This window comes from Ambystoma mexicanum, chromosome 12 (genome assembly GCF_040938575.1).
Source record: "Ambystoma mexicanum isolate Mex_15411 chromosome 12, UKY_AmexF1_1, whole genome shotgun sequence".
NCBI classification, from domain to species: domain Eukaryota; kingdom Metazoa; phylum Chordata; class Amphibia; order Caudata; family Ambystomatidae; genus Ambystoma; species Ambystoma mexicanum.
In genome coordinates, this window is record NC_090936.1 from 7,494,867 (window position 1) to 7,520,857 (window position 25,991).

General features: G+C 45.9%; 1 protein-coding gene across 1 annotated transcript in view; it reads left to right on the top strand.

Annotated features, from left to right (window-relative positions):
* Window positions 1-24,842, top strand: part of LOC138513169 (guanine nucleotide-binding protein G(i) subunit alpha-1) — a 340,588-nt gene extending 315,746 nt beyond the window's left edge. Inside the window, exon 9 of the mRNA XM_069627798.1 lies at window positions 23,453-24,842. The gene's annotated coding sequence lies outside the window, so the exon portion shown is untranslated. The remainder of the gene's footprint in view (window positions 1-23,452) is intronic.
* The last annotated feature ends 1,149 nt before the right edge of the window (window positions 24,843-25,991 follow it).

Here is a 25,991-nt window from a genome sequence, read left to right on the forward strand (position 1 = left end):
AACTGGCCTGCCGCCTGCTCCAAAGGCAATGCAGACTCTCTATCCTGTCCAAGAAGAGGGCCCACATCCAAGCCTGCGTCTCTGTGGCCTCTAACAACACGGCCAAACTCCTATAATATCTGTAAGGAACTGGCCAATCCTTCTGCAGTCTCCCACTCCCCTGTTCCCGCCCAGGCCATCTGCACGGCTCTGGCTTCTCATTTCACCCCAAACTCAGACTTCCTGTCCTCGCTTCTCTTCTTTCTCTCTCTCTCTACTTCTCTTGGCCCCTCTCTGGCTGCCTTTTCTCTTTTTCCCTCTTTCTCTCGGACCACCCCATATGATTTTCTAGAGAGATCTATGAAAGTGTTGTCCAAGCAGGTGTGCCCCTGTTCCTCCAGAACCATCAAGGACCACGTTGACGCCCTCGCTCCAGCCTTGGCCGCTTTCTGCAATCACTCTGATCAGTCTGGCCAGAGGCACGGAAACCGCTCTCCTGAACACCTGTGAAGGTCTGTTTTCTAATCTTGATTCTAGCCTTCCATCTGGCCTCATCCTCCTTGATCTTTCCTCTGCTTTTGACAGTCAATCACGCCATCCTGATCAATAGTCTCAGTGAGAGCCTGGGCATCACGGATCAGGCCCTGGCCTGGTTCACCTCCTGGAATTGACCCTCCTAGGTCCAAATTGGGTCCTTTAGAATGTAATGTGACCTCCCACGTAGTCCTCATTTTATTGAAAAATATCTCTTCATCTTTGCTGCTTCAGATTTTTTTTTTAGACTGACGGTGCTTTATGCAGTATGTCCCCCGAGTGGCCCCAGTATACATCCTCAGTATAAATAGCGCATCGAGCGCACGTGGGCTTCAGTTCTGTTTTTTCGAGCTAACGCTTCGAGTGAATTATGTAGTGCTTCAGTGAAACATTTGTTAGAAAATGTCATTGTGTTCTTCAACTGAAATGTGTTCTAAAAATGCCAGGACTGCAGGTCGAAAATGTCGATTAACGACCCTCTCCGCGTCTGCCTCTGGTGTCTGGGCACCATACTGCTGACTGTGGATCCTGTCCGGCGATGACCGAGAAGGCGAGCGTAGGGGTAAGCTGGCGGTGGGGATGTTAGCGTCAAGCCACCTTCGAAGAGGGAGAAAAAGACTGAGTCAAGGTATTTCAACTGACGCAAAAAAATCAAAAAGGTCCCGATCGAGGAGTCGATCGCGCCACTCTTCATCTTCCTCTAAGAAGGCCAAGAAGAGACGGCATAGGCCACCTTCGACCTCCAGTGACTCTTCCACTGAGGTAATCGGGTGTCCTACGAAATCCGATTGCCCTGCAAAGTGTGACGTATTTCATGGTCAGATGATGCGAATCTTCGAGAATGAGACCTCGACACCTTCGAATGAAAAGCAAGTGCCATGCCCCAGTCGCTCCGGGTAAGGACGACAAGGGGAACTCTAAGACTAAATCTTAGAAGCCGAGTTTAAAGCCGCTGTCACATCGAGAAAGTTCCTGATCAGATGAAAAATCGTCGAACTGAGTTCACCTATGGTTCCGTTGAAGAAGCACAAGGCATCGAAAGCTTCAATGTCTTTGCCGACCCCAAAATAGAGGGCGACGCTGACGAAACTGGCACTGTTTTCGATCAGTTTTCGACTACTTTGACATTGTTGAAGCTGTTGACAGTACAAGACAAGGTTTACACGCCTTTAACTAAAAATTACTATTTTAAGCCTCTGTCAGCGATATGAGGAAGACCAACCCTCTGACAATTTGCCACCTTTTGATCTACAGTTTGGCATTCCCAATGTGCAAGAGGAACTTGCATCTGACTAGTCCAGACTAAGAGATTTGTATGATAATCTCCAGTTGCCTGACCCCTTTGAGCATGCTGACTCATCGTACAGAAAACTGATGGGGAAGGTGATTGAATTTATGGTGTGGAGTAGGCCTATTCCATCGTTGGAACAAGATGATATGACCAAGATCTTGGATCAGGGTCCTCAGAAGGACCCAATTTTACACTTCCACATTGAAGAAAGTCTGCGCTAATTGTGGGACCCCGGAAACTGCTGCTGAAGTTAATAAAAGCTTTGCAAGGAAGTACAGACCTTCCAGCAGTGGCCTAGAATATCTCAGGAAGGACCCCGCGCCTGAAAGCTTGGTTTCAGGTGGCTACGTCTACCAAGCAGTCAGCTTATCCATCCATCCCTCCAGACAGGGATGTCAAGAGGGTAGATGTCTGGGGATGAAGTTTTCACTGCGGGTAGTATGTTGTTGAAATCCACCAATGTGACTTGAACTTTATGTAGATTTACGTTTACCCTGTGGGACTGTGTTGCTATGGCAGCTGAACACATCCCAGAAGGTGAGAAAATAAGACTACTTCCTGGCGATATTACAGATGGTAAGGAGGCAATGAGTGAATATCTCATGTCGGGTTTGGATACTGCAGACAGCATCAGCAGATCCATGGCTGCTAACACTGTATTACACAGTTTTGAATGGTTGAGGAAGTCTGGGTTTGCACCAGATGTGCAGGCAAGACTACTCAACATGCCCTTTGACTGCTCGAGGTTGTTTGGCAGTAAGGCAGATGAGTTTGGAGAAGCTGCATACCTCAAAGGCGGCGGCTAAATCCCTTAGTGCTGCCATTAGACAACCTCACCAACCCTATTCAGGCTCATCTTCTTGGAGGGGTAAGTCCTTTCGATTCTGCTCCTCATTTGGATGAGGACAAGCCAGTCAAAGGGGTCAGAGGAGATTCCCTCTTGGTGGACGAGGGTGAGGTGCAAAGACGGCCTCCGCAGCAGCAACTTTACCCTCAGCTGCTGCTTCAACCGCTTCTAAACCACTCTGAGGCCTTGACACACAAGACCCTTGTGGGAGGCAGACTTTCTCAGTGTCTGAACAAATGGCGGGGCATTACTTCAGATGCTTGGGCATTGGAAACAGGCATTGGCTCAAGGTTACAGCCTTTTTTTCTCAAAAAAAGGCCTCTGTATCATCCACCGGGATGCAACTGTCAAAATTCCGGTTCCACTCCTTGTGCAGGAAATCTTGACTCTGCTAGAGAAAGGTGCAATAGAACATATACCTGTAGCAGAGATAAACAAGGGTTGGTACTCCACATATTTTCTAATCCCCAAGAAGGACAGAGGATTGAGACCCATCTTGGACTTGAGAAACTTGAAAAAGTTCCTCAGGAAGAACAAGTACAGGATGGTTACCCCTTCTCGGATCTTTAAGGCTCTCCAACTCCAAGACTGGTTGGCATCATTGGACCTTTAGGATGCTTGCTTTCATGTGCCAATCAATCTCAAGCACGGAAAGTACCTGAGGTTCATGGTTGGCGGTTCTCATCAGTTTCGAGTTCTGCCTTTCGGACTTACCTGCTCCCTGAGGGTTTTCACCAAGTTGATGGCGGTGGTGGCAGCGAGTCTCAGGAAAGGTGGGCTTCACGTCTACCCCTACCTGGACGAATGACTGATCCTGTCTTGTTTACCCGAGCAAGCCCGGGAACATCTCAGCGTAACCTGCCACTCGCTCCACAGACTGGGCTTCTCCCTCAATTAAGTCCATCATGATACCATCCCAAAGACTCCAATTTATTGGAGCAGTCCTGGATACTTCCCCGGGGAAAGCCTCACCACCCGAGGTGAGAGCTCAACACATTCTGCAGATGGTTACCAAATTCCAAAGTGCCCAGCATTTTACGGCCTTTGATTTTCTCAGGTCGCTCGGTCTCATGGAATCCTGCATTTTCCTTGTGCCAGAGGCCTGCTTGAGAATGAGATCAGTTAAATGGGCTCTCGGGACTCGGTGGTCCCAGTTCTCAGGCAAGATGTCGGGCCACCTGCACGTTGCGAGCAGAGTTGCTCAGGACCTTCTGTGGTGGGCTTGCAAATACAACACTCTCAAGGGGGAATCGTTTTGGCAACCATGGCTGGAGGTAGTGACAGATGCCTAACTCATGGGGTGGGGAGCTCAAACCAACGATCTGACAATCAGTGGTTGTTGGGCTCCATCGGAGTCCAAACTACATATCAACCTTTTGGAGCTGAGCGCAATCAGTCTAGCACTGAAGGTGCCCTCTGTACGGGAAAAGAATGTCCTTATGACGGAAAACATGATGGCCATGTACTACCTCAACAAGAGCGGTGTAGTAGGGTCACCACCACTCTGCAGAGGCAATGCAGCTCTGATTCTGGGCAATACAAGAAGGAATCTGTTGGCAGTTCCCCTAGCTGGAGAGCAGAACACGGCAGTGGACTGTCTGAGCAGACAGAGCAGTCTCCCATGAGTGGGAACTAGCTTAGGAAATCCTTCAAGAGATCTTCACCTTTTGGGGAACCCCTCAGGTGGATCGGTTTGCGACGGTGTCAACCGGAAGGGCGAACAGTACTGTTCCAGGAGCCCTAGGAGACACCGTTCTTGGTGGACTGGGAATTTCCACTGCTGTGTGCGTTTCCTTCAGTCACCGTCATTCCTCATGTTATCAGAAGGTTGAGAAAGTTTGGGAAGTCCATTATCCTAATTTCCCCGGATTGGGCCAGGAGGACGTAGTACCCAGGTCTTCTGGACATGTGCATCTGCCCTCCAATAAGTCTTCCACAAAGAGAGGATCTTCTCTCGCAAGAGGAAGGTAGATTTCGCAATCCAGAGGTCAAGACACTCGGCCTTCACGCATGGTTTCTGAAAGGCTGACATACAAGGATCGGGACATCCTGGATGATTTACTTTCGGCCAGAAGGTCAGCAACTAAATCTTAGAACAGTTGCCATTGGAATAAGTTCAGCAACCGGTGCAGGGATAAGAATGTGGATCCATGTCTGTGACACACCTATGGTGCTCTCCTTTTTGTTACATTTAGCTAATCTGGGGCTCCAGTTTGAAACCATTAAAGGTTACCTAGCAGCAATTTCCATGTTCAAGCGCTCCTCCAAGGAGGATTCACATTTTAAGATCCCTCTGATTGTCCAATTCTTGAAAGGCTTTAGTAATGTGTACCTGTATGGGACCTCCAATCTTGTGTTAACATATATACCATTTGAACCCTTCCACTCATGTCCTTTAAGACTCTTGACATTAAAAACCGTATTGCTTATTGCAATAACGTCAGCTCGCAGAGTAATTGAGTTTCAGGCTCTTTCTTGAAAGCCTCCTCAGAGGGTATTCCATAAAGACGAAGTTACACTCTGTGTAAAACCTTCTTTTTTACCGAAGTAGTCTCCAACTTCCACTTGTCACAGAAAAGGACATTGCCAACATTCTACCCACCTCCTCATCCAGGAAAGGAGGAGGAGAGGCTACATAGACTGGACCCAAAAAGGGCTGTCAGTTTTTATATATCCCGAACGGCTAAAGTTTGCCAAGTTGACCAACTTGTTATTGGATGTACTGGTCCCAAATTGGGCCTTGCGGTTACCAAACAAACCATATTCAGATGGATCATCCTGGCTATTGGCTAATGCTACAGATTAGCGGGCAAGGACCCGCCAGAAGGCCTAAGGGCTCACTCCACAAGGGCATGGCAACATCTGCTGCTCTTCAGAGGTGTCCCAATCAATGATATTTGTTCAGTGGCCACTTAGTCGTCTATCCATACATTCGTAAAACATTACTGTCTGGATTCTTCTTCCAGTCAGGGAGGACTTTTTGTAAAAGCCGTCCTCCCTTCGGGCCATGATTAGGTATAAATTAATTGGTACTCCTACCTCCAAATTATTACTGCTTTGAAAGTTTATCATAAGATGAGGAATAAGTGGGAGGAACATCCAATCGAAAGAATTTTACCAGGGGTAAGTAAACTTGTTCTTCTCTCCACTACCTCTCTCTCCACATTGGATGTTCCCCAGGGCTCTAACCTCTCACCCTGGCTCTTCAATGTCCAATTGACCCCTTTGGCCTACCTTATCTTTACCGTCTCTAACTTTGTGTTATGTGGGGAACACTCGGCTCTCCTCCAGCTGCCCTCAGCCTCCTCTCGCGCTCATTCCGGACTGTCTACCTGCAAATTCCAGAATGGTGCTCCTCCAACGATCTCTGCTTTATTGCCAGTAACACTGAGATCATTCGCATTGGGACATCTGCTCCCCCTTTCCCACACTCTGGCTGCCCTACTTGGGCCATTTCCTTCCCCTTACTGCGGGGCTACAAACCTTTGTGTCATCTTCAACTCCACACTCTCCTTCTCTCCTCACATCAGACCTTCCCAAGAAGGTCCACTACCATCTGAACCTCCTCAGAGGTATCCTTCCTTTTGTCACTTTACCGCAGAAGCTCAATGTCTCTAGGGCCCTGGTTCTCTCTAGGCTGGACTACTGCAACAACCTCTTTCTCAATCTGCCTTCCTCTACTCTCTGCCCTCTGCAACTAATCCAGAACAGGACTCTGAGACATATCCTTGGCTTCAAGCCCAGGGACCTTATCTCTCCAGCCCTGAAATCTCTAAACTGGCTCCCAGTGGCTGCAAGGATCAAGTTCAAAACACTCTGCATTGTCCACAATGCTTTCTGGGCTGGGGCCTGCATTACATCCAACTCTCTTCCCAAACACCTTCCTTCTCGAACCCTTTTCTCAGCCACTTCCAACTCTTGTGTCAGACTCTTCTCCAGGCAGGAGTGGGGAGTCTAACGCTCTCCTCTGCAGGTGTGCCTCTCTCTGGAATGGCTTCCCTGCCCCTCTCAAACTTGAGTAGGACCACCTGAAGTTCCAGAAACAGCTTAAGACTTTTCTTTTTTTTTTCGCTTCCGCTTTCTCTCTCCCCTGCTGACCGACCTGTCTGCTGTGCGGACTGGTTGGTTGGTTGTTTGTTTAATCATTTGTAATGCGAGCCCGACCCACCGGTATCAGGGCGCAAGAGCAGCAAGGTTATTCTCAGCTTGGTTACAGTGCTGTACAGTAATTACAGGTGGGTACATGGGTCAATGCAGTTTCAGATACAAAGGCAGATACAATAACAGGCAATTTACAAATGTACATAAGTGGGCAAGCAAGGGTGAGGTTAGTGGTCATTTTCCTTTATCCACTGAATGTAGTTACGCTTAAATTGGGTGTAGGTTTGAGGTGTCCTTAAGGTTGGTGGCAGGGAGTTCCAGTGTTGGGCTGCTTTCACCTGGAAGCTGTTGCCACCAGTTTTGGTTCATTTGAACCTGGGGACTGAGAGTTCTCCAGCATGGGGTCTGCCATGGAGTCACATGCTCATGAATATTCCCCGTCGTCAGGCTGGGAATCCTCAGTATAGAAAAAATCAGTATCAGTTTCGTTTCTGATCAGTCTTTCTTAGTAGTAACCAATCACTGGTCTCTGGGTCATACTGCCCCCAGCCAATGACTGCTCTCTCCCTAAGCCCCTCCCCTGGCAGCCATCCTCAGATTTTTACCGCACGTTCAAGTGTTGGGAGTCCTCGTGCTTTAGCTCTCGAGCTTTTACTGCGTGTTGCGTTTGTTTTTCAAAGAGTTTAAACTAATTTTTCGGTCAATCGAGCCTTAAGCTCCACCATTTCTTCTTCCGATCAACCGGGACCCGTTTTGGAATTTTCTACGCCCCTCAAGGGTGAAGTTTCCATTGAGTTTTCTCTTCTTGGAGGATTCCAGAAGATATGAGGCCTACCTCGTGGACATGGCCCAGGCAAGGGAAGCTCGACGCCCGGATTCAAACTGTTCAGGAACTGCCCTGGATGCGGATTACAGAATGTTTTCAAGGAGGATGAGCATTCAAGATGTCTCTACTGCCTTCATGAGGACAAAATGCACGAGGAAAAGGACTGTGCGTTTTGCAAGAACCTGTCGGAACGGACCATGAGGGACCGCTGGTCCCGACTCGCAAGCTGGCTGGAGAAGGGCCCAGCAGGTGAGAAGAAGTTTGAGCGGTCTTCTAAGTCCTGTGATGGCGCCCCGGTGACGGGGGCCCAATAAAAGGCAAAGCACCGTGAGTCTGCGGGCACCAGGAGCGCCGAAGGGTCGGGCTCTTTGGCTGGCAGGCAGGGCGTGCTTTCACCGACGCCATCCACCCGAGCCAGCGCTCTGGCTCGGGGAAGAGGAAATCCGAGAACCCGGGTAAGCTTCTGGAGTGGCCCCGGTCGATCTCGAAGGAACCAGCCGAGGGGGAGCGAGGCAGTGACCCTCCCCCCAAGGTGAAGGCCTCAACCGCACCCAAGGTGGTGAAGGCCTTGATTCACCCCGCTAAGGCCTCTATCGAGGGAGTCGTGGCGACCCTGGCAAAGCCAGTGGAGGTGACCTCGGGGCCCAGAGATTCCCTGCCTCCGCGGAGGGAATCTTCTTTCCAACCCATCGACAAGACCCCCGTCAAGGCCCAGTTGGAAAAGGGGGTGGGTGATGGCCATTACGGACACGGAACAAGAAAACACTAGAATGAGGAAAGCACACCCTATCTTCTGTGTGATTTATTGTGGAAAATTTTCGTGTTTTTTAACTCTTATACTGGACAGTTTTTTCTGGGTGCCGGGGAGAAAAAATATGACTCTGGTATCTAAAAGTCAAGAAAGAATAAAGGAAAGTGTAGTTCCCATTGGTAATAGGAACTCCCGTCCCCTGCACACCATTCAATTATGGAAAGATAGTTTTCCAAACAAATCTTAATAGTGTTTCGTGATTATTAAATAGTTATTCTATCATGCAAACTTAAAGACAGTTTTTTTTAACCACATTCAACATCAACGTGTTTCTAAACAATTCAATCCACAGTTTTTACACTTTTCGAATGATTTGATATTTAGTAAATTTTTCAATTTATACTCAAAATATATCTAACATGAATTTATTATTTACTTTTGAGTTCACTTTGCTCAAATAACTTTAGTTATACAAGTAACAAAACAAAAATTAGTTGTTTTCACCAATGCCACAAATTTAAGAACAAAAGTTAGTTGTTTTCACCAATGCCACAAAATTAAAAAAGTAGCTCAACGCGTTTCGAGAGATTTGACTCTCTTCTTCAGGAGCAATAACACTTTTTTCTCAGACTCTAATCTTTCATTTTTTGATTCTTCATGATAATGTCCAAACAATAATATAATGATTATAGAAAGCGAACTTCATCTCTCTTTAGTAAACGAACACTCCTTCGTCAGTTTCCGTTACAACTATTCCATTGTGAAATGATGGAAACGTCATCCTTCTAAGTTTCCCAATTCGTGTTTGATTATCTGTAAACGATAGGATATGTTTTTATGTTACGTAATGTCCTTACTATTGTCAAATGCTGTGTAAATCTACTTCAAACTGTGTGATATCCAATCATACCTGTGTGTTCCTATCGGAACGGATGACACCTCTTCCCAGATTTCAAATGCCAGTTATGTTTCTTCGCACAATTCCGACTTGGTATTCTGCTGAATGTTCTATCGACTTCACGGTACTTATCCCTCTCTCTTCGTGTATGAACGTTTCCTCCCTGTGTTATAACCATAATTTTCGTCAATACATTATCTAGCTTGCCCGTATTTGCATGTGTTACAAAAAATAATTAATTCAAGGAACTTCCTCTGTTTACCTGAACCAGTAGCAAAATGCCGCCGTGAACGTTCCTTTACTCAACACTCCTATTCTCTCCTTTCGCTGTGTCTCCGTAAATGTCTCTATCTGTTGAGGATGTTCACTGTTAGTATTGTTTAAACATCTCGTCCATTTAACACTTAATAAGTCTACATTTCGATACCGAATCGTTTTAATTTTACCTGAACAGACTGTTCCACCGTCCCCGCACTGCTTCTTCTTGTTTCCAAGTTAGCCCGGTTGCCTGGCAACTGGTGCCTTTGTACTCATGTGATCATGTCACCTGATTCTTTGGAATTATGGGAATCGTAGTTTACATGGGATACGAGTTCAAATGTGGTGAATGGTGAGCGTTATGGGAGAAATAAACGTTCTAAGTGCATGTATTGACTGTTTCCGTTGAGTTTTACTCAAGACATATGACACTAGGGTCGTGAAGATCTATGGTGCTAATCCTTATTGTCGTTCGTATTTACGTGATCGACTCACATGATTCTATGGAATTACGGGAATCGTAGTTTTTGAAGTTCAATCTGTTTGTACATAATAGTGCATCATGGAACTCGAGGTCCCTATGAGTAGTTCTCTTTTATACCTATGTTGCAGAGTCTCTTCCCCCAAGTGCACTTATTGTAACATTAGTTGATAATTTTACCTTTTCTCCCCAATTTTCCGGATCATTTTTCCATCAGATCACAATGTAATGTACATTTTTATTACTCCTCTTTTCAAACACATTTATCTATTTCTCCAACTTTTTGTAGTACCGCCCCCATTTCTAGTTGTAATTTATAGGGCTACTCAATGCCCTATTCTTGTACATATTTTTCATAAAAACGAGCTTAAGCTATATTCCTCATTCATTCCTTTCGGTTCCAGGGCATCTAACTTGTGAATCCAGAACATTTCTCTGCGTGTTAATATTTGTTCTAGATTTCCACCTCTGGGTGGTCTCATGATTGTTTCCAGGATTACAAATTTTAATTGTGAAATTGTGTGATGCTGCTCTTTGAAATGTCTTGCCACAGGTGATTTTATATTGCCAGTTCTGATATTTGATTTATGTTCTGAAATACGGTCTTTGACACGTCTGATAGTTTGCCCCACGTAATATTTGCCACACGGACAGATTAATCCATATATGATACATTTACTTTCACATGTTGCATAATGTTGTAGGTTTATTTTTTGACCTGTGTATGGATGTCTTATTATCGGACCCTTTTGTACATTGTTACATTGACTGCAAGTTAAGCAGGGGAACGTACCCTTCTTTGGTTTCCCAAGAAATCTTTGTTGTATCTTACTAACTCTTTCTGCTTTAACTAGTGAATCTCGTAGGTTCTTTCCTCTGGTATATGCCATTAGTGGTGGTTCTGGAAAGAGACCACTAATTTGTGGGTCTAACCTTGTGATTTTCCAGTTTTTTTGTAGCATCCTTTTGATGTGTGCACTCTTTGTTGAATATTTTGTGAGGTAGATCAATGGAGGATTACTTCTATGTTCCTTCCGTTGTTGTTTTAGGAGTTCTGTCCTTTTCTTCAGTTTACATTTCTCTTTGGCTTGAGATAAAATAATTTCTGGAAATCCCCTCTCTTTGAATCTCTCTATCTGTTCCTTCTCAGTGTCTTCATATGTATCTTCTTTTGAAATAATCCGTTTTATTCTTTGAAGTTGGCTTAGTGGTAAATTCTTTTTTAAATGATGTGGATGATGACTTGTAAAAAACAAGCTGTTATTCACATCTGTAGGTTTCCTGAACACTGTTGTATGTAATTTTCTTTGTTCTGGGAATATTTTTACATCCAAAAAGTGAATTGCTGGATCGCCTACCGCTAGGGTAAACTTAATTCGGTTATTGCATGTATTCAGATATTCGAAAAATGATTCTAGCTCCTGCTTAGTACCTTTCCAGATGGCAAATATGTCATCTATATACCGTCTCCACGTGGCCAAATGTATTGACCATGTGGGGTGTTCCAGTATATATTGAGTTTCAAAGTGAAACATGAAAATGTTAGCATAAGCTGGGGCCATTGCTGACCCCATTGATGTACCAGATGTTTGTAGGTAGTATTTACCTTGAAACCTGAAGTAGTTGTTGTTTAGTACTATTTTTGCTAATTCTATAGCAAATACTTGATTCCCTGGAAAAAACTCTTGTTTGAGTAATATCCATTCTAAGGCTTCCAGTCCTTCTTCATGTGGGATCGATGTGTATAGTGATTGAACATCTAATGTAAATAGAATCCAATCATCCTCAATTTGGTTAATGTTGTTCAAGACGTTCAAGAAATGTGTCGTGTCTCTCAAGTATGTTGAAGTAGTTTGTACAATTGGTTGGAGTAGTTTGTCTAAATATCTTGATAATGGATCAAACACGCTCTCTGTGGCTGCCACAATTGGCCTGAATGGAGGATTCTCAAGATTTTTATGAACTTTTGGAAGGCCATAGAAAACTGGCAAAATTGGATTCTTATTAATCAAAAAGTCTTTTGTTTTTTCTGTTATCCATTCCTCTGTGGCAGCCTTGTTCACTATCTCTTCTACCATTCGTTGAATTTCCGATGTAGGATCATTATCTAAGATCATATATGTATTGCTATCTTCAAGAAGGGTCAAGCATCCTTGTTTATATAGATTTGCATCCATTATTACGATTGCTCCACCTTTATCTGCGGGTTTAATTTCAATTGTCCTGTCATTCGATAATTCCCTCAGGATTCTCAGTTGATGTTTCCGAAGATTTTGGCCTCTAATATCCATATATTTGATAGATTTAAGATCCTTTTTCATCTTCATTTCAAAAAGGTCCAATGTAGTATTTTTAACATTTGGAATGAATGTACTTTTGGATTTCATTTCCAGGCTGTCGAAAGTTACTGATCTTTCCTGTATTGGTGGAATAGAGTCAAAAAATAACTTCAATTTCATCTTTCTGACGAACTTAAACAGATTTACCTCTTCGTTAAAAAGATTTGTTTGATTCGTTGGTACAAATGATAAACCTAGTTCCAGTAGATCCAATTGTTGTTTTGAAAATGTTTTTCTTGAAATGTTTAAAATTAGCTTTAGGTTTTCTTTCTGCTTCTTAGATTTCTTCCTCCCTCTTCGCGCTCGGCGTCTTCTAAAAAAAGGACCGGTAAGTTACTCTGATTGTCTGGTATTGGAGTAATAGGTACTGTTGTGATCCCTGATGTTGAGGGTACTCCTGTTGTTGGTTGAGTAGGCCTATTTTCCCTTCCTTCACTCGATGCGTCACTCGATGGATCTGTACTTTTACTTCCTCTTCTTGGTTTATTTTGAAAGGGTGCTTGTTTATCTTTGTTTTGAAATTGTTGATTCTGTTGATGGTAATATTCTTGCCAAGTATATACTATGTCTCTCGCATAATCTAGAGTATCTCTACGATATTTTCGAATCTTTCTTTGTTCAATGTCTTTCTTGTAAGAATCCAACTTTTGATTGGTTGAGGCTAGGATGTTCGTGAGCTCCTCCACAGACGTTAATGTAATCAGTTGTTCTTTTAGTTCTGTTATTTCCGTGTCTAGTTTTGTTAATGATGATGCAAGTTCTTCTATTGTTAAAATAATTAGGTCTAATGAGCATTTGTTAAGGATACGTTCCCATCTCGCTACAAAGTCATTGTTCTCTTTACAGAGAGTCGGTTTCAAGTATATTCTTAAACCTCTCGGAATTTTTTGGGATTTGTAGTATTCAGTTAGGGTGGTGGCATGTAGTTTTTGGGCTATTTCTCGTCTGATTAATCTTTCTAAGTTGTTGATTATTTTCTCTGGTTTATCTTGAGTAGTTGTTGGTTTTCCTGTACTTTTGATTAAGCCCAATATTCGGCTTGCTTCTTCCTGTGAGAAAGCTAGCGTCTTTGCATATTTTGTAGTTAATGTATTAATTTTTGAAAAAGGCATATTATGCAAGTATCTTCTATTCTGTTCTTATTCTAGTTTGGGGTGCTAACCTCTATATGATACCACACCAAATTAATGGGATTACCTAGAACAAGAAAACACTAGAATGAGGAAAGCACACCCTATCTTCTGTGTGATTTATTGTGGAACTCGTATCCCATGTAAACTACGATTCCCATAATTCCAAAGAATCAGGTGACATGATCACATGAGTACAAAGGCACCAGTTGCCAGGCAACCGGGCTAACTTGGAAACAAGAAGAAGCAGTGCGGGGACGGTGGAACAGTCTGTTCAGGTAAAATTAAAACGATTCGGTATCGAAATGTAGACTTAAGTGTTAAATGGACGAGATGTTTAAACAATACTAACAGTGAACATCCTCAACAGATAGAGACATTTACGGAGACACAGCGAAAGGAGAGAATAGGAGTGTTGAGTAAAGGAACGTTCACGGCGGCATTTTGCTACTGGTTCAGGTAAACAGAGGAAGTTCCTTAAATTAATTATTTTTTGTAACACATGCAAATACGGGCAAGCTAGATAATGTATTGACGAAAATTATGGTTATAACACAGGGAGGAAACGTTCATACACGAAGAGAGAGGGATAAGTACCGTGAAGTCGATAGAACATTCAGCAGAATACCAAGTCGGAATTGTGCGAAGAAACATAACTGGCATTTGAAATCTGGGAAGAGGTGTCATCCGTTCCGATAGGAACACACAGGTATGATTGGATATCACACAGTTTGAAGTAGATTTACACAGCATTTGACAATAGTAAGGACATTACGTAACATAAAAACATATCCTATCGTTTACAGATAATCAAACACGAATTGGGAAACTTAGAAGGATGACGTTTCCATCATTTCACAATGGAATAGTTGTAACGGAAACTGACGAAGGAGTGTTCGTTTACTAAAGAGAGATGAAGTTCGCTTTCTATAATCATTATATTATTGTTTGGACATTATCATGAAGAATCAAAAAATGAAAGATTAGAGTCTGAGAAAAAAGTGTTATTGCTCCTGAAGAAGAGAGTCAAATCTCTCGAAACGCGTTGAGCTACTTTTTTAATTTTGTGGCATTGGTGAAAACAACTAACTTTTGTTCTTAAATTTGTGGCATTGGTGAAAACAACTAATTTTTGTTTTGTTACTTGTATAACTAAAGTTATTTGAGCAAAGTGAACTCAAAAGTAAATAATAAATTCATGTTAGATATATTTTGAGTATAAATTGAAAAATTTACTAAATATCAAATCATTCGAAAAGTGTAAAAACTGTGGATTGAATTGTTTAGAAACACGTTGATGTTGAATGTGGTTAAAAAAAACTGTCTTTAAGTTTGCATGATAGAATAACTATTTAATAATCACGAAACACTATTAAGATTTGTTTGGAAAACTATCTTTCCGTAATTGAATGGTGTGCAGGGGACGGGAGTTCCTATTACCAATGGGAACTACACTTTCCTTCATTACGGACACGGATACAGCCTCTGAGGAAGAGCTGGTTGAAGTCGTGAAAGACCTCAACAAGAGGTTTGAGAAGGTTCGATCCCAAGAGAGAGATCCTCAGGAAGTGATCGAGGAGAGCGACGGTGGCAACGAGGCCCCAGTGGAGGAGCAGCCATCTCGTCTGACGCAGCCAATGCCCGAGCCGCAGGACAGCTTGGCGGCCATTTTGATGGCAATCCAAACCTTATGCACGGAGATAAGGACGAGATTGCCTCTAACCCCGACGGGCGAGCCGACGGAACCGGGCTCATCGGGAAGTCCTCCAAGCAAGCGGAGGAGAATTCATCCTCCTCCACCCTTCCAGCCCTCGCGGCCCGTAGAGCCTTCCTCTCCCGAGCCCAGAGATGACGACGGCAGTGACGACAGGGATAGACCTTCCATCACCACCCCCTCGGGCTTCTCCGCCTGACGAAATTGGCTCCTTCCACGCCATGGTTGCCAGGGCATCCGAGCTCTTCCAGCTCTGCCCCGAGGAACAGAAGAAGGAAGCGTTCCTCTACCAAAGGCAGGAGGCCAAGCGAAAGAGGGTCCTCGCGGTACCGTTGCTCAACGATATCTGGGACAAGGGGCTTGCGGTCCTGAAGACCCCGTCCACGGCGCCTGCTACGAGGGATCGGTACGAGAAGAAGTAATGAGTCCCGGATTCCGCCCCCTTATGCCTTAGGGCCCAGCCGACCCCGGATTCGGTCGTCTCTGCGGCGGCCAAGAAGAAAGCGGCGGGGGCGACGGCTTAGACTTCCACCTCCCCACCCGACGGCGAGGGAAAGAAACTGGATGCCATGGGATGACGAGTCATCTCGTCGGCGACGACGACAATCAAGGCAGCCAACGCCCTAGCGATCGTGGCCCACTACGACAGGGAGCTGTGGTACAAGATTGCTCCCCTGCTGGACTTCCTACCAGACGACAAGAGGGCTGAGGCCCTGGAGATTCTGCAGGAAGGAGAGGTGGCGTCGGATCACGCCATAACGGTGGCCACGGACATCGCCGAAACCGGTTTCCGCCAGTTGGGCAACAGTGTTTGCCTTTGACGGCGGGGTTGGCTCAAGGCAACTGATTTCCGCCAGGACAGGCAATCCAGAATCTTGGACATGCCCTTCGACGGGAACATCCTGTTGGGGAAGACAGTAGATGAATCTCTTCAGGCCATCAAAGCCGACACGGAGATGGCACGGGCCTTGGGAGTTTTCCAGCAACGACGACCGCCCTTTCGGAACTCCGGATGCAAGCAAGGTATCTCCAAAGGATTCGGTGGTGGTGCCTCGACGTACCACCAGGCAGCCCGTTCCTCGTCGCAAGAAGCCTACAGAGGGCGCGGCAAGTCGGGAGGATCCCGTCACCAGGGAGGCCAAGGTGGCAAGGCCACCTCCAAGCAGGACAGAACCGGCCGTAGTGTCGGGGGGCCCCCACTGAAGCACCCTGATGGGAGGCCGGCTAGCGAGCTTCGTCAGCGTGTGGGAGACCATCTCCACCGACCGTTGTGTGCCCATGGGCCAGGGCACCCTCTCGAATTTCTAAAGAAGTGCCCCCACTTTCCTCCTGTGGCCAGCAAGGAAAATCGCGTCCCTCAACTGCTACTAGAAGGTAAGGGTGATTCTCAAGAAAGGTGCCATCGAGCTCGTCCCGAAGAGACTCCGGGGCTCCGGAGCATACTCAAGATACTTCCTTGTCAGAAAGAAGACAGGCGGTTGGCACCCCATGCTGGACCTGCGTCAGTTAAACAAATACATCAAGGCCCAGAAGTTCCAGATGGTCACCCTCCAGCACGTACTGGGACAGCTGGAGGCAGGCGACTTCTATCGTCGCTGGACCTGGAGGACGCTTACTTCCACATCCCCATTCTAAAAGGACACGAAAGTTTATCAGATTCGTAGTCCAAGGACAGCACTACCAATTCAAGGCCCTGCCCTTCGGATTGAAGTCGGCGCCCAGGGTTTTAACCAAGTGCCTAGCACCAGTGGCGGCGCGGCTGCACCTGCAGGGGATCCATGTTTACCCTTATCTGGACGATTGGCTCATCCGGGCAAGGACAAGGGAGCTTGCCGTCGAGCACACGGCGAGGACCGTCCAACTGCTCCAGGATCTGGGATTCTCCATCAACTTCCCAAAATCCCACCTAGTTCCGTTGCAGGTCGCACTGTTTCTGAGAGCCAAGCTCGATACAGTGGCGCGACCGGCTTCTGCGTCAGAGGAAAGGACGAAAGCCACCCTGGGCAACGTGCAGCGTCTGCTGGCCACGGACGTGGCCAGAGTGAGATCCATCAAGTCCTTCCTCGGCATGTTGTCCTCTTGCATCTTCCTGGTGCGCCATTGCTGGCTACGGATGCGCCCTCTACAGGAGTTCCTCGACGCCCGTTGGATACAATCAGCGGGCAGCTTCGAAGACAAGATCCCGCTCAACAAGAGCTTCCACCAAGCTATCCGGTGGTGGGGCACCCGCGCACATCTCGTGGTGGGCACGGACTTTCAGACCCCAGCACATCAGGAAACGGTGACGATTGATGCCTCCCTGGAAGGATGAGGAGCGCACACCGGAGATCTACACGCGAGAGGCCTTTGGCTCCCCGAGGAGGTGTCACTCCACATCAATATCCTGGAGCTCCTAGCAGTGTTCTGGGCTCTCAAATCTTTTCTTCCTTCCCTCAAGGTCAAGGTGTTGAGGGTCTTCACCGACACCACCACCACGATGTTCTACATACGGAAGCAGGGAGGAACCAGGTCTCCGGCCCTATCCAAGGAGGCCCAGGAGCTGTGGCATTGGGCAGTGGCCCAGGAGATGTTTCTAGTGCCTATCCACCTGGCAGGGATAAAGAACACCATTGCCGACTCGCTGAGCAGGGAGCTGTGCTCATGCCACGAGTGGGAATTGCGTCAAGACCAAGTGCATCGGCTCTTCCGACTATGGGGCAAACCCCGGATCGACCTGTTCGCGACGGCGACGAACTCCAAGTGCCAGAGGTTCGCCAGCAGGTTTCCCCAGCCGAGGAGCATGGGCAATGCTTTCACCTTCCCCTGGGACAGCCTGTTCCTGTATGCTTTCCCTCCGCTGCCGTTGGTACTGCGACTCGTCAACCAACTCAAGAGGTCCCGGTGCATGATGATACTCGTCACACCGGCGTGGCCGAGACAGATCTGGTACCCGGACCTTCTGGAAGTGGCAGCGCCCCCCCAAATCACCCCCCCGGCCCCCAATCAAGCTACCGACGGACGCAGATCTTCTCTCCAGAGAAGGAGGCGCCATCCTTCATCACGACACGAGGTCGCTGAACTTGCAGGCCTGGCTCCTGCAGCACTAGAGTTTGGAGGGTACGATATCCCGGCTGACTGCAAGGAGGTACTTGCAAAGGCTACGGTGTCATCAACTCTCAGGTGCTATAGACACAAATGGAAGAGGTTCTCTGTCTGGTGCCGTGCACAGAAGATTAAACCTCCACGGATTGCGGCCCCTCAAGTGCTGCCATACTTACTGTCGCTGGCCAAGGCGGGGCTGGCTCATGCCTCCATCAAATTACATCTGGCAGCAATCTCCCGCTACACCAGAACTATGGGATGAAAATCTCTGTGGTCTCATCGCCTGGTGAAGGAGTTTATTATGGGGGGACTGTTCTGTTCATTCCTGCTGATGAAGACTCCGGCCCCGGCGTGGGAGCTCAACGTGGTGCTGACCAGGCTCATGGGGGCGCCGTTCGAGCCTATGCACTCTGCACCGTTGAAGTTCCTGTTGTGGAAGACAGCATTTCTTGTGGCGATCATCTCCGCACGACGAGTGGGAGAGATCCAGGCCCTTTCCTGTAAACCTCCATACCTGACTTTTCACGATACGAGGGTGGTGCTGAGGACGCACCCCTCCTTCATGCCCAAGGTGCCGTCGAACTTCCACCTCAACGAGCCCTTGGTGTTACCTGTTTTCTTCCCGTCACCTTCGTCTCCGGCCGAGAGGACTTTGCACTCGCTTGATGTGGCTAGAGCGCTGAAGTTCTACGTGGACCGCACGAAGAGTTTTCGGAAGACGTCACAACTGTTTGTGAACTTTGGACCTGTGAATCAAGGGATGGCTCTCTCGAAGGCTTCCATTTCTAGATGGTTCTCCGGCTGTATCATGCACTGTCACCGGTTGGCAAACCGACTATTGCAAGGCCGTCCGAGAGCCCATTCGACCAGAGCGATCGCTGCTACCACGACGTTCATGTCTGGTGTGCCCCTGCTAGACATCTGCAGGGCTGCTATGTGGAGGTCGACTCACACCTTCGCGAGATTCTACTGCGTCGACCGGGGATTCCAGGGAGGAGTCCAGAGTCGGCCAAGCAGTGCTGAGCAACCTGTTTTCCTGAAGGTGGGCCTGGTGAGGAGGTAAGAGTTGCTTTATGTTGAGTTTATGTAATGCTTAATGTTGAGCCTTGCCACCTCCCGTGGTTGTGCTTTTGTGTACTGCTATGTATTCGTATATTCATGAGCATGTGAATCCATGCCAGACCCCATGCCGGAGAAGGAACAAGTTACTTACCTGTAACTGTTCTCCAGCATGAGTCTGGCATGGATTCACATGTGAACCCTCCCTCCTACCCCTCTGCGGCTCTTCACTTGGTCATACTGCCACTCTACGTGCTACCATATCTGAGGATGGCTGCCAGGGGGAGGGGCTTAGGGAGAAGACAGTCATTGGCTGGGGGCAGTATGACCCAGAGACCAGTGATTGGTTAATACTAAGAAAGACAGATCAGAAACGAAACTGATACTGATTTTTTTCTATACCGATGCTTCCCAGCCTGATGACGGGGAATGTTCATGAGCATGTGAATCCATGCCAGACCCATGCTGGAGAACAAGTTACAGGTAAGTAACTTGTTCCTAGGTTGGCGTTGGCAGTTCTGGTAGATCGGTTGGGGGTTTATCTCTTGACTCTGGCGACTAGGTATCAAGGGGCTGCATTGTTGAGCCATTTGTGTGTCAAAGAGGCTACCTTGAGCATAATTTTGTCGGTGGGCTCTCCTAATGTTGGAGATGTGTTATTTTTTGGAGATACTCGGCGCTGCTCTGAGAGCATTGTTTTGAAAAATCTGGATTTTGTTTGGAACATGTTTATTGGCTCCTACATATAGGGCGTTACAATAATCCAGTTTTGATAGGATTAGGGCTCTGGCTAAGGTGGTAGAACTCTGGGTTTAAAGGAAGTGTTTATCAGCTCTTATTAATTAGCATGTGTGGGTTGTAGAGGAGGCCATGGAACTAACCTGGTTACGGAAGGATAGGGTGGAGTCTATATAGAATCCTAAAGTTTTAACTTCCTTGGCTACCTTCGTAGAGTTGCCATCTATGCTGAAGCTAGTGTAGTTGTGATCCAGTTTGTTTAAGTTAGAAGTGGAACTGAGGATGATGAGCTCGGTCTTGTCATCATTCAGGCATAGACTGTGAGAGGCCATCCATGCCTGGATGATGAGGTACACCCTGTTCACCAAGGCCAAATCCTTGTCGTAATCTCCCGTCAACGGGATGAGGATCTGGGTATCATTGGGGTAATTGGTGTAGGTGATACCCAGACGGTCAAGATCATCAAACGGGGGCTTTGTGAACGCGTTGTACAGTGTAGGGGAGACGCATGATCCCTGGAGAACCCAGCATGTGATGGGGATAGGGTCGGCGCAGGCTGATATAGAGAAGACACACATAGACCTGTTAAGGAAAGATTCAATCCAGCCGATGGCTTCTTGCGAGAAGAGGCTTCCGAGTCTAGGTGGTTGCAGAGAATTTTGTGGTCTACTAAATCAAATGCTGCTGAGGTCAAGTAGAAGTAGTAGAGCAGGTTTCCCGTTGTCTCTAAGGATGTCAATTTGAGCTTTGAGATCGATGAGAGCGGTCTCTGTCCCATGTTGGGGTCTAAAGCCTGATTGCTGGATTCCCAGGAGATGGTTTATTTCTAGGTTTTGTTGTATTTGCAGATAAGCGGTCTTGTCTAATATTTTAAGCAGGAAGGGTGATGGGTCTGTAGTTCGTGGGTATTGATGGGTCTAAGGAGGGTTTTTTGAGTAAGGGGGAGAACCCAAGACTCTTTAGGATTGTCTGGAATGGTACCTGAGGAGGAGGAGGCGTTAATGAGCTTGGTAATGAAGGGTGAGAGGTCCCTTGCTGCATCTTTGATGATTTGTGAGGGTCAGGGGTTGCCCTTTCAGTTCGACGGTTTGAGGCTGAGGATGATTTTTTCCACCTCTAACGTGGAGACTTTGGAGAAGCTGAAGCGGCAAAGTGGGCTAGGTGTAGAGGTATGGGGTGGGGGACGGGAGGAGGTGTTGGCTAAGGGGGCTGAGTGGGTTAGGCATTCTTTCTTGTTGTCAATTTTGATTTGTAGGCCTGCGACTTTATTGGAGAGGGCATTTTGGACACTGCTGCACCATTGTTTATCTTTCACACATGTCAAGGACAGTTTCTCACCAGACTAGGCTCCCCTTGACCAGTAGTGCCTGCACTGCCTCTGGGCCGACCATGCACTCTGGGCTGTATCCGGAACTCTACAGTCCCCTGCCTCCTTGCACTTACAGCATTTCTGCCCCCCACCCTGTCCCCCTGCACTTTTGCATATCGCACTTGCACGAACTGAATGACACAACCCCTAGTAAGATTGTTTCTTTTGTCCTTGTCTGTCCACCCTCTGTCTTCCCTCCCTTGTATTGTTGCACCTAGAAACACTTGTGAACAGGCACGTTATGAATGACTTATCATATCATTTAAGGCCATGAAAAATAACCAACTATCTGAAATTGGAAAATAGCCAGAATGGAAGCTGCTCAAGATTATGTTCCACACAGATGAGGAACACACTTGAAATTAGCGTACTTTCAGGCCAAACAAATGGACAGGCAGCGTGGCCATCCCTGGACACAAATCAGACTGCAGAGTGCACACAGTATGTGCTGTAAGACCAAGATGCTACAATATGCTGCATCTCCTCCCTCCCATCCCTACCTAAACTGATTTCCACTCTCCTCCGCATGCTACTTTCATCATTTGGGCCGTCCTACAGACTCTCCTACACCCCACCTACTACTTTCCATTTTCGTTGGGGGGGGCATATTTCTAAAAAGAAAGCTTCTAGCAGGTGTTGGGGGGAGGGCTGGGGGGGATGTTCACTTTCGGTGCTAATTCACTTTAACGAGACACCCACAGCACTTTTGATGGACTCTGGACTTTTATTTCAAACTCCTGAGTGAGTAGAACTTTTTGCACTCACTCCTTTTCTCTACCTGGGATTTTTATTTTCACAGTTTTATGGAGTCTGGTAAACTACATATGTGTAATACAGGCGTCTGCTTTTTGCTCTGTGACACCCAGCACCCTGGGTGCAGTGTCACTGGAAACTCCCTTGGACTATACATATTCTTGTGAGAACTACAGTTCCCAAGAATAGTAAGATCACTTTTATCCTACCTTTTTCTTTGTGGGCCCAGCACACACCACCCTATGTGGGGTGCTGGGGGTTACATTCTAACTCCTTCTCTCACTTAACCTTTTGTTACAATTGACTAACTTAAATGGCTGGTGGCAGTGGTTACTTCTTACTACCTTTTGTGCAGGTTACTAACGGGCTGATTTCTCATGGGTCACATGGGTGACCATTTTTTCAAAAGGGCCCGGTCTTCTTTTTTCACCTTTTGATTGTTAGTTCCTTCTGGGCTTTTCTTCTATCCTTTAGAATAGATTTGAGTCCTTTGTGAGTTTTGCCTTTGGCCGGCTTTAGCCATGAAGCCCGTGCAGGCACCGATCTGTTTGGGAAGGCAGGAAGTGAGGGAGGAGCCTGAAACTTCACTGGCCTTTGTGGGCCAGTGGAGAAATCCATTTTAACATCAAGCATAATTATGTGGGAAAGGCAAGCATTCAAGCTCAGTCGACTACTGAACTGCAGTTAATTTGAAGGCCTTTTGCTTCCCATACTGAAGCCGCAGTTAATTTGCAAGTTAGTTTTGCAAACCCTAATTGCAACATATGGATAAAGTAGGAGAAACTGGAACCCAACCAGCTGAATGCACTTTGAGCATCCAGATACCAATCACTTGTCATTGTGCACAAGACTCATTTGTTCTGAATAGGTCCTTGCATATGGATCCTGAAGCATGGGCTTCTCGCTACATGTCCACTTTGCAATGCCCACTGTAGTACTGCTTAGGATGCAAGCATGGTGAATGAAGTCTTTTGAAATATCCTGTTGATTGCAGTTGGGTGCTGGGAGTAAGAGGTTGACAACATGTAAGTGCAAGTGGAGTGGCAGCATCCATTTCTTACACCTTCGGTGCTTGTTTGGGGGAAAGCAACAATCTGTTTTCCTAGGTCGAGTGGTAGGTAACCTGTCTACACTAAATGTCAGTGTTGAAGTCATTCAAAATGTTTGGTTCTTGCGCTAAACCTGGTGGTAAACACTGTACATCTTGTTAAAATGAAACCAAAGCTACTTGTTTAATATTAAATGAACTGTTTCAGTGTATAAGAAGCCATGCCAATAACTTATATTGACGTTTTCCCTTCAGGTTAAAACTGATTTTACCATCTTCGAAATGATCCGCTTTTGGGTTGACGTGAGAAGATGTGCGCTGAAAGATGGACCAGTACTGTACTTGCCAGTTTTAACAGCTTTATTTATGTTCATGTCTTGTAAATTTTTAAGTAATTAGTACTAGGCCACAATGAAAAGTATCTGGATTGTATGTATACTTAATTGTAGGAATGTTATTTGTACAGACATTGAACAGAATATTTTAATATTTGGTTTGTCCTTCGAATTTCTTTGTTTTTTTTTTTAAACTTTCAGGACAAACTTTCTTGCCTTCACATTATTTAAACCGATACTGTACATTTTAATTTAGTTTAACTTTCAAAACATGCATGCTGCCTTATTCTCAGTTTATGTTCGCTTGCAGATCTGCAAGATTGAATCATTTTGGTCTATTGAAATTCCAAGACTGTTTGGATCTGCACAAAGTTTATGGATAGAACACAGAATCTGAATTGAGTTAACTGAAGCCTTCACTGTGCATTTTTATTATGTAATAGGTGGTATGAGCATTACCTTGCAGGTGGTGCCAACGTTAATTTTTATACATTTTAAAATGAACTACAATTTTATTTGTAAATATGTTTTCCAGGTTGTTCTGAGGATGACTTTTGGCTATACAATGCAAACTATGAAATTAGAAATTGTGTTGAAGCATTCCTCTACCTAGTTTTATTCAACACATTGATACTCTGTATAGGTGACAAGAATACGAACCATGACTCTACGTCTGTCCATCGTTTAGTATTTATCACAGCAACCGCTTTCAGTTTAATCTGTTTAATGTACAGAGTGGTGTGTAATAGGACCGGGTTAACTCTCGCTTTGAAACGTTCCCTGGTTGGAAGTCATGAAAGAATGGAGCAGTATTGGTGCACAGTGACGGACGGCTATTGTTGGAACAGATGGATATTGAATATTTAAGAGCATGATTTGCTAATCTGTTCTTTCTCACTGTGAGCAGACTACACCTTTAGTCTGCATTGCTGTTCAACAGCGTACGCATTTTGGACACTTTTCTTTTCATTTGTGTCACACCAGTCGTTTGCTTTAATTTGGTCTGACTTGTGTGACTACCTGTATTTGTATCTTCCTCATTAAAGCTGTTTTGTATTTTAGTGTAAAATAATGAAATTGATGCGTAACTGCTGAAATTAGTTTGTCTATATTCTTTGTGCCTTGCCTGAAATAAATGGTTTGTAAAAGTTGGATGGAAGACCTGATCACAGTAAGATTACCCAAGTTCTATTTGTAAAAAGTAGTACATGTTGTTTAATGACTGAAGTCTCCTGATGAGCTCCTCAACTTTATCCTGTGTAATGGCTACTAACATCCTAATAAATCAGACCTTTTTAAAATTTGTAAAACCTTGTTTTTTTCCCGAGTGAACATTTGGTTTACATATCTTTCCATTTGTTGTTCTCTCTATCTTTCGTGCTAGACTTGGGGTTCCTGCAATTTTCAACTTTCCTTAAAGGGATAGGAGACGGGCTTTCTGCTGAACAGTCACATTTTTGCACCCAGTATCACCTAAATAATGCTTGTCTTTGCCCAACCGACAAATTACCAAGTCCTCTCGTCACAGCACCTGTACATAACTGCCTAAATTGCTTTCTGCGTTGATCCCCGTCATTCCAAGAACAGGGAAACTGGATTCTATTTTCAAGTCTTGTGGGGTGCTATTGCCTAAAAAAAGTGACTGTCCCTCCGTAACCTCAACACTTGGGTGTTCTGCCAACATGATTTCTACTTAAAACGTTCTGGTTCTTGTTGATTGTGTTATGTATCCATTTAAGGGGCCTAGGGAGGCAGTGAGTGGCAGCAAGTGTAATCCAGACCTGTCAGCAGAGGTGAATGTGAGTAGGGGGGAGTGATGGTAACCCCTAGGAGAGAAACACAGGAACATGTATTAAACATGATCTAAACTATTTTCACAGGAGACCTTACGCAGGCAGCCTTTGTTCCGTCAGGAAAATGGAGAGAGTTGTTTTTATTAAAGCCTTCTAATCACCTTTGTGATTATTGCTAAGATCAAGCATTTAATGAGCAGTACCTGCTAAGTGTAAACTTAAACTTATTATGTGTCTTCCAAACCATTGGGGTTAATCAAAGTCTTATGGACCAAAACCTTTTCGTGATTGGTGTAGTGCGAAGGCAAGCCCATCCATCAGATGAATTGTTCTTCCAAGTTTTAGCACACTTGCTAACTGTCTGCTACACAGGATGTGTTCAATGTCAGTGCAGCCCTGTCTCCTCTCTCTCCCCAGCTGTGATTCCCGTGCTTTCCCACCGCTTCCGTGCTTCCCAACCCGCCCACCCCCACCGTGATTGGCTATTGCCAGCAAGGCAAGTGCAGGCCTAGCCACCGGCCGCCTCGCTGCCTCGCCACTCTCGAGATTCAGGCCAGGTGAGTGCTAACGCCCTGGGACTTCTTTGGGCCCGTTTTTCAAGTGAGTTCACCATCTACGCTGCCCAAGTGCAGCCCTGTCCCCTCTCTCTCCCCCTCTATGATTACC